General features: G+C 33.7%; 1 protein-coding gene and 1 non-coding gene across 2 annotated transcripts in view; both read left to right on the top strand.

Moving 5' to 3' along the window:
* The window catches only part of LOC124640742 (protein trachealess), a 175524-nt gene that overhangs the window by 90593 nt on the left and 69432 nt on the right, over positions 1-15499 (top strand). The gene's annotated exons all lie outside the window — the stretch shown is intronic.
* On the top strand, positions 7520-7659 carry LOC124641073. Its single transcript, XR_006985629.1, has one exon. It is a non-coding gene; the product is annotated as a U4 spliceosomal RNA (small nuclear RNA).

The raw sequence follows: 15499 nt of genomic DNA, 5'->3' as shown, positions 1-15499 counted from the left end.
AGGTGTAATAGTTGAGTGTCTATTGTTTTAACTTCCAACAACCGTGGTACAGCCAAAAGAATACCTACGGAATCTTAACATAGCTCGTAGATAGCATCAAGCATTGATATAGGTAGGTATTCCTTTACATTATCCTACTTTCAGAGAGCTTTTCATCATCATCGGTCTTCGAAAAGTCGCGTAACTTTCCTACATACAAAATAAGAATACACACACCGACACAGGGGAACTAGAACTAGACTAGTAGATTTAATTTAAGTTAAATAGCATCAGTTACTTAAATGCTATTTTAAGTAATATGGTAAATCGACTTCAAATATTAGCTTAATATATATAATAACCTGCTAATTCGTAGTGAAACCGAAAAGTTTCCAGGTTGAATTCAGCTTAAAAAGTACGATTCTGTCCTACCTACCTTGTAAGATTGTACAGTCGTCAACAGATACGATACTGTCTCACTTTGCCAAACAATTTATATGTTAATAAGAACTCCGTACCTCTAGTGTACCTGTTTCCGAATTATACTGATCTAACATTTTCAGCTTCAATTTAGATTTGTAGTAACAACTTGGACTGAAAGAAGCAATATTTTTGTATTTTCCAAGCTCTTATATTTAGTTTTTCCAACGGTTTGCAACTACTCCGCAAACCAGGGTAAAAAGTAGCCATTTTTGATAAACAGGCTTCGATAGACGATAACCAATTTGAAGTATTCTTTCAGTGTAAAGTGTAAGCTCTGAAAAAAACATTTCAATCGTTTCAGTAGTTCAGTAGTGTCTGACATACCTAAGCACGTTTAGGCAAACAAAAAAAAACTGCAGATAATAACATGTGTTAGTATAATGTACATACTTATGTAATTAGGTAAAATAAGTTCCATTCTTAGATAGGCACCGATATAACATCTAAGCTAAGATTTTTTTCTCTTTAAACTGACAACTACGCAGATACTTTATTCGAGCATAAACCAACCCTTCCGCTGCCCACGTAAAATAAAAAAAAAAACAGAAGTAGTAACTTTAAATGGTCCTTTAAACTTCTTAAAGGGGGCCTAAAAGACCAAACAGGGTATTAGGGACTTAATAAGTCCATTTTTATCAGCTATTTATTCTCCATTTTTTACAAGAGGGTGAAATACCATTAGTTTAAATTTCCTTTTGACAAGTCATTGAAAATATGTTTTTAATGTTTATTAGGTGGATTTAGAGAGTTTTTTTGGATGGTCTTCTTATTTATTGAGTGAGGTTTAGTGGGTAAACGATTTTTTTACGTTTAGTGGCAACATGTTAAATATACGTTTATTTATACTGTTATGCAATTTTACGGTATTTTTCTAAACACTATTCAAAACCAGTCAGGTACTCAGTGAAGTACTTATCAGCTTCAAATATACATCATATATATACATTTTAACTGATTTCTTTAAGTAGGTATTGATGTCTATAGAGTCAAATAAAACACATAAGTACAACAATTTATCACACGTTGAAATATTATCCTATTTTCTGCATCATCCCCCTTTTAAACAAAATAAAAACAATTTAAAATTGTCAATTCGGGGACCATTGAGGCGTTTTGAATGATCGCAATAAATAAAGCCGAGTGCAGCCAGGTGGGAAGCGATACTCCCGGGACAGTGTGTACCCGCCTTTAGCGACATAAAGAAAAAAGGATTGCTTGCTTTATTATTTTTATTAGCACGCCAATCTGTTTGGTTGATAGACTTATGGGTTTGTACAGTATGATACGATAATAAAATAAATATGATGGAAAAAGGTTTTTTCGAAAACACATAATTTTCTAGACTTATCTAAGACTTACCTATAGGTAGGTGTAGTTTACTTACTAAATCTCATGTATTTGTTATGAAATATACCTACATACTGTGTGTAAAACCTATCTACTCTATTTTGAGTTTTTGATATAATTTTAAACAAATGTTTGTATCACTAAAGCTGGTTGTTCAATACATTCACAAAAATGATTTGCGACTATCTACAACTAAACAGAACACGCTTAAAAATCAACAGTCTATTTAAAATCACACTTTTATACAAAAAGTAGGCAATTCACTTAAAAACTAAAATAAGTTTGTACAATCAAATCCATACGTAAAAAAAACCTACACCTTTCAAACAACCCTATACACCTACCCTATAAACCCTTACAAACCTAAGAAAAAATAGTTATTTGTTATACAAGAGTGCAAAGTTGCTTTTTAACCGCGGGCTCAATTTTGATGACCGAGCAAGCGAAGGATTCTAATTATTGAAACACTCGCTACGCTCGTGTTTCAATTTTAGAATCCTGAGCGATAGCGAGGGAATCAAAAGAGCACAAGGTGAAAAATCTTTGCACTCGAGTGCAACACGTAACTTTTCATCCCACCTCATCGAGGAAATTACTAAATGCAAAAAAACAAAATGGCGCGCACATACGAGTATCAAATTAAAAAGATGTACCTATTAAAGTTAACATATTTGAAAAGTCACTTTAAAAATGAAACGACGTTAAAAATCTGTGTAAAAACAACAATAAAAAATACTTAATTAATTGAATAATTATTTTAAGCAGTATTTTATTTATTTAATATGTTTTTGTTTGAAAAGTCTTATCAAGATTGTCACAAATGGAGTACTGCACACGATGTTCTAAATTCAAATCACTTTGCCGCTCTAGAGGATAAAAACGACTTTTGCGCTCAGATATCAAAGGGTAAAACTACTCTTTCCGAGATGGTGGGATGAAAAAAATATGTTCATCTAAGCACCTCGCTAGCTGAGTATAAAAATGCCGTAACCCATGTAATGACAATTTTAAACTGGAGTCCCGTTCCGAGCCATTTGCCTCACCGTATTGTCTCAGAAAGCTCACCAGTTTAGTGGGACCTCTGACATTGAATGCGGTAGACTGGCTGATGGAAATGCATTTTTAAGGGTCTCATGTGTTAGACTGGCAGGGCCTATGGTGTATGTCAGTTATGGGTAATATGGTCTGTTCGTGGTGTTCGTAGTTTTCTTGGGATGCATTTTTTAAGAGTTTTTGAGTGGCACCTATGATTGGGATGCTAAACAGCTTGTAGGGACCTATAGTTTAAAAAAAATGGTGCTGGTTTTACAACTTTAAAAAATGTAGACAGTTGCAGTGAGCGCATCCGGCCGTGCTCTCGCTGTGGCGGAATATTGGGCTGACATAGTGTAGTCTCATATGACATGTCATCGACTCGAAAGAAGAAGAAGAAGTTGCAGTTTGCTTTCAAATTTTTTAATGTGTACTTACGTTAATTCATTTCACATAGTAGATGAAGCCTTAAGTAAGTTTTATACTTATATAAAAATAGTTTTTATATTTTTCAAATGACACATTGTTAACCCACATTTGAGTCTATTCCTCTTATGTTAAAGTGGAAAAATAATATCTGTACACTAAAAATTGTTGCATTTGCTCCGAATTTGTAGCTCTTCCAATACTGGTTGGTTGGTTTACGGTAGTCCCTTATTGTGTAAGACATAGACAAGCGTTTTTATTATCTGTGGGGGCGTTTTAAAGTGGGGGCCCTTAAGTGCCGTAACTTTTTCCTCCTATTAAGGGGTTGTGACGCTTTACGAATGTTTGATTTCATGTTCTACAGATGTTTTCTTGTACTGACGGCATTTTTGTTTCTTTTTTACGTTTTTTTTTGAAATCGCAAGGAGTTCAGGGATGGCTTATAGTTTTTTTGTTTATTCTGGGTCATTTGAAGATAACTTAAAATTCTTGGGCAATTAAAATAAACACATTAATAAAAAAAATTGAGTTGAAATGTGGTTCAAGATATAAATATGTTTTTCTTAACTTGTAACCGTTTATACCTATCTGGCATGATAAAAGCTGGCTGAAAAGTACCAACACACACATTACCTAGGATCATATTAATAATCCTAACAGGACCCACCATGGACAGTCCACCATAACCCACAGCCTGGAAAAACCCGCTGCTTTTCATTCAAAATTTTACGTCGAGCGAATCTCAATTGTTTTTCCGACTAAACTCCCAAAGATATATTTAGCTTACTTATACGGGGTTTTACTATTCCGTGCCATATTTAATAGTGACGTATGACGACAGCCATGACATCAATCAAATAATATATTCAGCTCAGGATTCGAAGTCACTACCGTTTCCTGCCGATCCGACGGTTGGGCAATGGGTACCGTGGTTGTTGCTATGTAGGTAGCTACTTACTGATGAAGATATTTTATTGAGGTCGGTAGAAACATTGAGTAATGAATAAAGTATTTGTTTGTGATAAACATCCTTGGAAAATGTGTGGTAGGGTGTGAAAGGGCCAAGGTTTGATCGGAGGACCAATTTCCAGAATAAAGTATTTTTTTTATTGCAATTAATTTAGAAAATGTTGTACTTAAGCAAATTTTCTTTAAGCACATGACAAACTTTTTTGTTATAACACCATTAATATTTAGCATTTCAAGATAGTAATAAATATTTACAATGTGACACTATTATTAAGTTAACCCTAAATCACTACACAAAAAAGTCAAAGAGCAAAGTCTTACAAATCCCTGTCAAAATTAATACAAACAAATGTTCTTCCGATAGTCTCCCTATCGAAAAAAATCTGCAACTACCCCTCAGTAACAAAATCATTAATATTAACCCGTATCAACCCCATAGTCACATAAATAAACATTAAAAAATACAACCGCAAAGAAAGGCCTAAAAGTACCCGCACATTGCAACTTTTTTGTCGGCCGATAGTTTGGGCTCATAAATCAGTATGAAGATGAATGGAAGTATGCACATAACAACGATCAGGTATTTGGCCGGTAGCAGACCGACTGAAAACTTTGAGTGAATTCACGACTTTCTTACAAAAAAAAAATCGTACCATCAGGCCATCGCATCGTCAATATTCACATCCTTGCCAGTCGGTATGGGTAGTCAGAAGTCAGTAAGTCTGTAAGTCTGACCACCATGAGTATTGCCCGGGTTACTCGGTTGAAGAGTTCAGATAGGGCAGTTGCTCCTTCTAAAACACTGGTTCTCAGCTGCATCCGGTTAGACTGGAAGCCGACCCCAATATAGTAGGGAAAAGGCTCGGGAGATGAGATGATGGGCCAACAATCGGCCGACTTTTTTGTATGCAGTGTGCTTGTACTCTTAAATTATTCATTTCTCTTCGGGATTTTTTGAAACCACTTCGCACCTCTCTCTAGTCACTTAGCTAAGGTTGTGCACATTTTTTCTTTTTACTTCGTTGAATAAAATTATCATTTTTTATTTGTGAATTTATTTGTCTATCTTGAAGATTAGGAGTATGGAAATTGGGTTGTATGATTCTCTTGGGAGGAGTGGTTTTGATTTTTTATATTATTCTTATTTTGTGTTAATTTTTTTTTGGTTTTGCTTTAAATTAGAGGGTTAAGTTATTATGAAGACGAGATATAACAGAAAAAGGTTGTTTATAATCTTAGCTGAGAATCATGTTCATTGTATGAGGTAAAAATATTTGAAAAAATCTGTATTTTTCCTCTTTATAGGAAAATTATAATTGCATTTTTCACATGAAACCACAAAACACTACAAAATATTCATAGTAGGTACACATTTTACAAATCTGTGTCCATCAGAAAACTGACGTTATATCAGCCGCATCGGACATGACAAATGATTGTTTCAACCTACCACCAGTTACGATTGACCCCCCTTTCCCTTTACAAGTCGAAGGATTAAGAGGATAGTAAGATATATGAGGAGGTCAGAGTATGTTGGTCACTTGATATCCGTCTTAAAACAAGGGATGAAGGGATGATAAACGCTTTCAACTTGATCTTTTGTTATGAATGTTTTAAAATGCTGTTTTATTGCATTATTTCTTTCATAGGCTTTTCTATGTAGGTATGTATAGTAATATAATAAAAGAGAAAACAGTTATTTGCTTGCTTCTACCTTAAAAGCTCTGAAACGATCCGTTCAGTAGGATCTGAAAAATTATTTATCTGTTGGAAGCTACACTTTTTCCTTGCAACGTGGGCTATATTTTATCCCTTTACGGGCAGTATTATTATACCCAATTGGACGCGAGTGAAGCCATGGGAAAACGGCTAGTTACTTATATGGAGAAAGTTAAGTAAGTAGTACTTACTAATAAAAAACTTTTTTTTGTTTTTCTTAATTATCTGATTTTTGTTTTAATGAAATGAGTTTTATTTTAATGAACTGGCCTAAATGTACATTGTGTAGTATTTAAAATAATGTGCGGTATATGATGTGGTTTCCAATATGTTTGTCATTCAGTATTGTCGGGAATGCACCGAGTAGTTCACGCTTACTGCATGTTTATGTCGACGCTATGTCGCCCGTGTTACATGCTAACTCATTCATTATTTCTTTTTTAGGTTAATTTTCACTTTATGGCATTTTATTCCCAAAAATGTAGGGTTTTAGGTGCTTTTTTGTTATTATAAAACGTGAGTGCTACAAAGTATTTATAATATGGAAATTTTCTTCGTTCGTAGTCGTTTTTGAAGTCACGCTATAGATATAATTAATTCGCCGAAGTCTACTTTTTTTGGCAAGAAAAATATTTAATTCGTAAAATGCTAAAATAGTAGTATCTACAATTTAATATTGTATGGAATCGACTACTATTTATATTCTTGGACCCCTCACAAACTACTTTTCATAACAAAAGTGACACACCCAGCAGTAATAAGGTTAAACGTAGTTGTCAAGAAAATACGCTAGGTAGTAATGTCGCCACTGTGCAACTGTGTGACATTAAATCCCGATGAAAAATTATAATGTTTAGATATTTTCTTAATGTGACGATAGTTCGTAATGTGTGTCTTGGTGCCTTTTCAAAATATGTAATCATAAAAGTGTTTGAAGAAATCGTATTTATGAGTCAAGTGGATAATTCAGTTACCTATAAACACTTATATTGTTCTCGAAACAGATAATGCCATTGCACAATTCCACAAATACCTAAAATAGAAATTTAACAATTATTTATACGATTACCAAGAACCGCAATAAAACCACCAAGTGCTGCATTAGTTTTTTATGGTCATTTTATTGAGGAATGTATGCGCCCCGACTGCGCCTTCTGAATATTTTATATGCAATATAAAATAAATAGACTGATTAATAAGCGTATCATGATTCGCTACTGTCAACTGTCCACCTACTCAGTATGGCCGGCGTGTTCTATTTTTGAAATGTGCAGTAACGGTCCTCTGTGCGTGATCGCGTTACAATTCGAATTTTGACGTTCGGAGAAATTCGGCTGACCTAACTCGACCAATCGGAATCGCGGAATTCTAAGTTTGCATCGTTTCTCTTTTTAAATATTTAAATGTGTGTTCTTTTGATGCAATTTCGCGTGTCGCCTAAACAAAACATCTCATTTTGCAAAGTTTCCAAACTCGTAACTAGATGGCGTTGGGATCGAGTTAGATCGCGCTATGGTTTCGTTACAACGATTTGGTTGGGTCGGGCGCGAACTTCTCTCAAGTTAACTTTGCGCAGAGGCAATATCGTAACCAATGAGGTTAATCCGAGGTGCGATTATTGCTAGTTGAAAACTTTACCAATACCCCGCCGTGTGGACGTGAAATACCGTCCGCGATGGCAATTTTTGAATGGCCTTAATAGGCCTAAGAAACCCCTATATATGAATAACATTATATTATTAGACTCTTTATTTATTGCTCATCATTACTTCGTAGTCGTACTATGGTAACCCGTAAAACGTAAGAACGGTATGGAATATGTAGTTACCTGCTGTTATTGGTCATTTTTAGTAATGATGTTTTCTTATGGATATGTCATAGTAATTATCGTAGATTTTGGCTGCAACAGTAACACCTGGGGGGGGTAGAATACGGAGCTAAAAATCTTTTTTTCGTGCATGTTTATTTTAATGTAAAAGGAATGCTATAGTGATTGACACACTTCTTAATAGTGCTGATATCTTTATCTTCTTGATTACAAAAGATAAATTATATTGATTAAACAAGATCATGTAAATAAAATCTTTTGTATTATAAAACCCATGTCAATTTTAAAATCAGTAATCTCATCACACACATATATTACGCCACTCCACAAAATATATAATAGTATGTATATTTTTTTCCCCATGGCAAAAAGCCAGGGCAGGGTATTTTCTATGGAAATGAGAGCGATTGCAAACTGAATCGCGTGTAATGATCGGTAATTGAGTATTTGACGCGAATCGTAATAACGAGTGCCGTCATGTTAGTTTTGTTTTTAAAGTTAGGTGTTTTTTGTTGTAATTTTAATGGCGAAACTGAGAATCTCCTTTTTGAAGTCAGTTAATTAAACATTCTTTACGTAGCATACTGAGAAGCTGAAAATCGATCTCAGTGGCGTGCACTTGGAGAGGCCTATGTCCAGCAGTGGCCTGCGATAGGCTGAGGCGTCGTCCTAATTGGGAGCGATCGCACGATGGCGCGATGCGTTTTTCATCTCACGATCTCACTATCTCACTTGCGAGGTTCAAATAGGACACTCTGATGAAATCTGTATGTTTGAACTCATCGAACGACGAGAACGCATCGTGTCATAGCACAATCGCTGTCAATTTGGACGACGTCTTAGATGAAAAACACATTGCGCCATCGCACGATCGCTGCCAATTAGGACGACGCCTGATGATGATGATGATGATGACGTAGCATACTAGACCTCATTGAATGCTTACGGCATCATCTGTCTTGTATGAAACAAATGAAAAAAAAAATCATCTTCCTTAAAAAAATACACCTGTTTTTCATTTACTTTTAAGTCAAATTATATTTTTCGGTAATTGGTCCAATGATTTTAAGTTTTAAATTACCCAATTAACCACGAGCCAATCATTTATTTATGATAATTATACAAACTACAATTATAAGGTACTACTGTAGATTTTTTACATAATTCAGCACAAAGATTATTAAGAAAAGATTATTCCGACCAGCACATTAAAACAAAAAAAAAAACCGTAATATTTCATTTTTATGACTTCATCCCATGGTACCTCTCACGAGACACAAAATAAATTGATTTAAATTCCATCAAAATACCGAATCTTTATGTGATATGGCTACCGTTCTCATTGTGTTTTATACCATAAACTATCAAAGTTATGGTGTTCTAACCACATCAATATGGGTGCTATTTTGTTTAGTTATGAACGCATAGACAAAGGTTGGTGAGCTAATGTCATAAGTTTATGTTAGAAGACAAAGAAGAAAGATTAGTGTGGATGCGAAAGTTACTTTCAGTCATCAGTCGTCTTATCTACTAAAGTAAGTACACTGAAGAAGGTTAAAATAATGATTTGTATATTGAAGACACTTAAAAAAGAAAAATCTTCAGTTACAGAATGAATGTACAAACTATAACTATAGGTATTTTTTGGTGCCGTTATAATTCTCGCAATGAACAATTAACCATTCATACAGTTCAGAAAATAATTCCAAGTAATTAACTAATAGGTAGATACGTTTGTTAAGAAAAACAAAAACTGAATTCAGCTTTCAAAACATTTTATCTACATTCGTATTACATCTAAATTATAAAGCATATCCACACTAACCCAACCCAAGCCATAAACTGAAGGGTCTACCAAGGGCGCTACTCTATTTTGTCAACAAGCCATTGTGGTGCGCGGGCGCCGGTCTTTATTACGTCGTAAATCTGCGCGCGCGCATTATGATCGCTCGATAGTCAACTGTCAAAACTCTCAGGTGTACGCCAGGGGTGTTTTTGTAGTTTTACTAGAAAATGTTATGATATGGGAGAAAAAAAATGTCGTTTAAGATTTTTCTGTGAATCAGTTTTTTAGGTAGCTAGTTTTATATTTGTTTAAGTGGGAAAGGCTTTCGTTTTATTTAGAATAGTAATTTAATTTAGAAATGAAAACTGAACTCCTTGACAAATAAAAAATTGCACAGTTTTATAAGTTAGTAACTACACAATTGCAAATAAAATCGTACAACAAAATGCATTGAAAAAATATCTTTGGATGTCACTAGTTTCCTAAGAATGACGGCCAAGATCTGTTGATGCAAAAAAAATAAATATTCGGTAATCAACCTTTGATGCATAAAAAGTATTTGGCATTATTAAACGACGTCATTTTGCCTTAAAATGTTAAAAAATATTATTTTTATTAGCCAATTATGAAGCCTACACGGTACTTAACCGTAATAAGTGGTAGTAATCATGACACCTACTCATCGCTCTTATTTCAACGAGATAATATTATCAGCCCTAGATCTGAAGACAATTTAGAAACCTACACAAAACACCTACATACATACATATTCAGTTTATTATTTTAAATTTAAACACTAAGGAAGCTTTTGATTTCATTGTAGGTACTTATAATATGTTACGGCTAAAGCCCAAAGTCAGGCTTCGCATACCTAACAAAATCTGATAAATACCACTTAAAGAATATAAATAACATGACTAATTATATGACATAATAATAGTGCAAAAGTAAAAGTAAGCCCAATGTATTTTCATAATTTTCGTCTTATAAATTCAGTAACACATATTCTACTGCCACATTTAAAATTTTGCTGAAAATATAAAAATCCGTAAAAGACTTATTCATACAAAAACACTTTACGAATAAAGTAGTGTAACACGTGCGCTTAAGTGTTAACATTCATGTAATTACGGCACGCACACAACCAAACGCGCGCACACACGCACGATTTTCGAGTTAACCCTTCAAACGCCTACTCGGAAATTACGTACGTAAGTAGATACTCCTTAGATCGTCATCTCAGATTTTTCTTTGAAGTGGCAGCGAAGTTTTGGGGGTTAAAATTGAATATTAATAGCAAAATTATACCCTTAGCCGTCCTTTCTAGGATTTTTATTACTTTATTAAGGCACCTTCTTGTTAATGCGATATAAACAAATCGTTGTGGATTTTATGTGTTCTTAGAAAGGGGATGTGTCAAAAAACAGTAGCCATTTTTATTGCTTAATCGCGTGTGTTTGTTTTGTGTAATTTATTTTTATTTTGTTGTTGAGGTTTATTTTATTGCTTAAAACAAAAAGATTTTGAGTTTTAGTGAGGTATTTTGTTTTTATGGTTACAAAATGTTGTATTGTTTTGTAAATATATGATTTTTATTGTATTTCTGTAATAAAGCATTTAAATTAAATATAGTGATTGGGTAGTTAATTATAACTAAATTGTTTGCGATTATGAAAATCTAAAAAAATAAAAAACAAAACACCACCTGACTGACATAGATCAAAACCTGGTAACCGACCATTTTTTCAAACTTTCACACTATAAAACATAGCAATAAAATTAATCAAAAAACAACAAAGGTTAACAAATTGCTGATAACATTTTAAACTATGATTTACAATATTCCTTCTTAAGCCATAAAACATTTGTTTGTCCGTTAGTTTTGTATAGATTAAGTCATATATTACTGCAAATTGCTTCGCGATAACATCAAGGTTTTCATTGTCAACTATAAAAATCTTTTTTTGTCGTCACACGTGATTTTTTTATGATTTTTATTGGCTTTTTTCTGTTGAATCTTTCTGTTTGGTTTTTGCGAAAATATGGTTGTGGAATATGATATTATCGTATTATGAAACGGAGGAAATATTTCTGAAGAATGTAATAGGATAGAGAATCATACATGCTTATAACTAAAAGCCACGCAAATCTATGTCAATATTATAGACAAGAAGAGTTTGTTTCTTTGGTTATTTGGGAAAATAGAAAGCTACAAGACCAACTTGTAAAAATGTGTGAGAATTAGATAGCTCGTTTATCCAGAATTACCTGGTGCACATAGTAATTACCATGGGACACGGATGAAACCGCTGCATTTCTGACCTAGACCTTCTTAAAATCTTTCGAATTTTCAATGAACCAGGTTTTGCAGAATGTGTCAAAATGTAAGTCTTGTGAAAATCTGTATTATCTCACACATCAATTATCAAATCGTTTTGTAAACTATGTTGACTTTCTATAATAGCCAGAGCCAGGGGACCCTATGTTTACTTTATAGAGTCCCTTAAACGTTGTCCACGTTAAACCATTTTTCACTAGCGAGACTTAATTTCTTCTATGTCGTTTTTCATCCAACCCTAGCTCGCAGCGCGAAGAGAAAATGGAACAAGTATGAAATACGGATTTTAAGGACACTGTAGGAAGTTAAGTGAAATAGGTTCATGTGTGTGTTAATGTATTTTTTCTTGTTATGTAGATTGCAGTTGGAATATATTAAAATAACGTGATAAAACAATTAGTTAGATAATATCATAAGTTAAAATAAAAATATAAAATCATAAGTTAAAATGTACTTACGGCCTTATTATAACTTTTTAATTTATAGATTCATCCATCACGAATAATGCTTTTGAATTTTATGCAACCTGATACATAAATTTATCTTCTAGTAAAGCAAGCTTACATTGACAAGTACCTTTAGCTATACATACTAAAGGCAAGTTTTTCCAAACCTTACCTCTAAATAAATAAACACACATAAAAAAATCGATTTCGTACTTACACCTCTTCTCTTTGGCTGCAAAAAGGTCGCGTCTTGTCCGTGCCCAGAATATCACGACGTACAATTTGTTTAGGGACCAAATATCCCTTGAACAGGGTCCCTTAACCTTTGGCAAGGAGCCCACATCATTGTGTTTATTGAAAAATATATATTGCAGGTTTTAGTTAAGGCTGAAGCTGATAAAGGTACTTGGCTCTTGAATAAAATTTTCGTCTCTGCAGAAAGTAATGCAGTATAAATATATCTTGAGGATTATCCTGTATACTTTTTTGTCTGCATTTTATGGTAAAGCAAATGGATATTTACAATAGAAAATGGAACAAATGACAAAATTAAAGTGTAGGGCCAAATAAAAGTCAAAGGATTTATTTGCTCATGAATGCAGTAAAATCCACTAACATGAAAGCTGTATTTTAAACAGGTACATTAAATGCGATATAATTCTTAAATTCATCCGCATATAGGTATCAGTAGGTACCTTATAATAATTATACTTAATGTTTATAATAAATAAAAACAACATCAAAACGCTAATAGGCCTGTCACCTACTATCACAAAATAAACCATTCAACGATTCAACCCTTAGAATGCAGCACCAAATTAAAAAGTACCCCGAGATAAATGGGAGTGCGACATTTCACAGTCGCGATGATTAATGCCGAATGAAATTAAAATAAGTACGATAATGTAAATTTTTATCTCACGTTTTTATTTACGACTTTTGCGTCGTGAAGCGAGACTTCCTGCGATATACTTGCTTTTGCTGTTCGTTAATGATATTATTTTTAAGGTTCATTTTTACTTATTTTCTTTAACTATAATTCATTTTAGATAAGTAGATAGAAACTCAATGTTATCTGAAACCAGTGAGGTGAAAAACTACCAATTTACTCTACTATTTACCTACAAATGTTCTTAAAATAAAATTTAGGTAAACCACAAAAAAGTTGTCGATTTAAAAACTTTTCTTTAACAACAAAAAACATGTACCAAACACGGTATCTTATTACCTGATTTCGCAAAAAATATTCTATCTACTTAAAAACATCATCACCAGCTTTTTTATTAGCATTTTCATTAGAGGAGGGACAAAAAACTCACCTCCTTGGTGCAGTTAAAAGAATCGCGAAACGACGCCCGGGGGGGCCTCCTAGGCCCGAGTGTTGCGAAAATTCGCAAGATTTATTTGAATAAATTATTTTTCACCCACCTGCAGTGAAGGGTTGTTAAGACAATTTATGGTTTTACATCTTGACTGTAAAATAAAATGGGAGATTTTTGAGATCGTTCCCTATTAAATATTTTGTTGTTTTTTGATGACAATAATTTATTTAGGAAAAATATTGTCAGCTTTTGAAACGAAGTGGATGCGGCAGTATTATTATAATAATATGTTTACGTTGAGTCGGTATGTAAAATAGATGCCTATCTCTTTAGATTACAGGATATGATTAACTATCAATAAAAGTTCCATCTAAGGTCTTAAAATCTTTTATTGCATTCGGCTTCCGTATGACTCATTTTAATACCCCTGCATATATTTAATGTATTTTTGAAGATATATTTACGATTCGCTTGAAAACTTCACATGACATCATCGACAGTTCAGAGAGAAACCGAAACAATGGGCGAAAGAGACATTTAACAGGAAATAGTTTATATGCTTAAAACAATTGCAGTAAAATGTTGACGTATTGAACAAACACATACAACCAAATACCTACTTTAAAACAAGCCAATTAAGCTTTAAAATCCAATAAAAGAACAGACGCAAACACTAAATTAGAAAACGCAAATCACATCTGTAAAACAGAAGACGTTCGTTCGAATTTTAAATATTCGCATGTTCGAGATTTAAGTCCGTTTGAAATGGACGTACGCGATTGGTGATTTCGAATTTCACATTTGGAATTCTATACGCGACTTACGTTGATAGATCGGTGACGGTCGAAGCGGCCCGTTGCGTTTCGTTCGTAGTGCATTTGACCAGAAAAATCGGAGTACGTGGTCTCTTAGACCGGCGATATGTAGAGGGTTGAATGGACGCTATTTTTCTTGGCATACTACTTTTTAGCTTAAGCCATTTATTCGCATATAGATAGAATAAATTGGTTGGAAAAGCTAGCTTTAGGTGGTAGTGGAAAGATACCTGGATATAACGTTAAGTAGGTACACGTCATGGCAAAAAATTTGGGTCAGTTAAAATTTCAGCAGAACCTTAGGGATTCTGAATTTTATCTTGATCAAATGACTTTAATGTAGGTATTGTTGTTCCACATGCTTATAAGTCTATACTTAATGAAAAAGCAATTCACAAATAACAAAATGTTGGCTGTTTACTAACGTGGAACATATTTACCGAAAAGTACCACTTTTCTGCCTAAGATCATAAATATAAAGTTTTAAAGTCTTGAACAGGTGCATTGTAACTACCTGCTACGCATATCGATGTTGACAAGATAGCATAGTGCATACAAACACATTTTGAGCAGAGGTATACCTATTCAGTATCCTGCCGGGGCTGCGGGATTGTTCGAAAGAGTTACCGCGGCCCTAGTACATGACGTAGGGCTTAGGAAGGAACATGGTGGGTTTTAGATAGTAAGAGTCTGACACCACACACAGCATGATCGATGATCATTTAATGATTTTTCACTAAATAAGGGATAGTCATATATTTCGGTTTGAAAATGCCAAAAGCTTATAAGGAATCAGAATTTATTGAAAACATGAAAGTAAAGAATAGACACAACCATATCTTAGACGAGAAAATCAATTCTCTTGACCCAGATTAAGGATTTCTTAACAAATTCCTATAAGTGTCAACATATGCTTAATTAATACAATAGAAACTTTGCAAAAGTCTTCAGTCTTTTCCAATCATTAATAAATCTACTACAATAACTTCTCATAAACAAATTCCGTCCG

The sequence above is a fragment of the Helicoverpa zea genome, chromosome 21 (assembly GCF_022581195.2).
Source record: "Helicoverpa zea isolate HzStark_Cry1AcR chromosome 21, ilHelZeax1.1, whole genome shotgun sequence".
Taxonomy (NCBI): domain Eukaryota; kingdom Metazoa; phylum Arthropoda; class Insecta; order Lepidoptera; family Noctuidae; genus Helicoverpa; species Helicoverpa zea.
The sequence above is the reverse complement of the archived record's forward strand: the minus strand, read 5'-3'. Positions and strand labels throughout refer to the sequence as shown.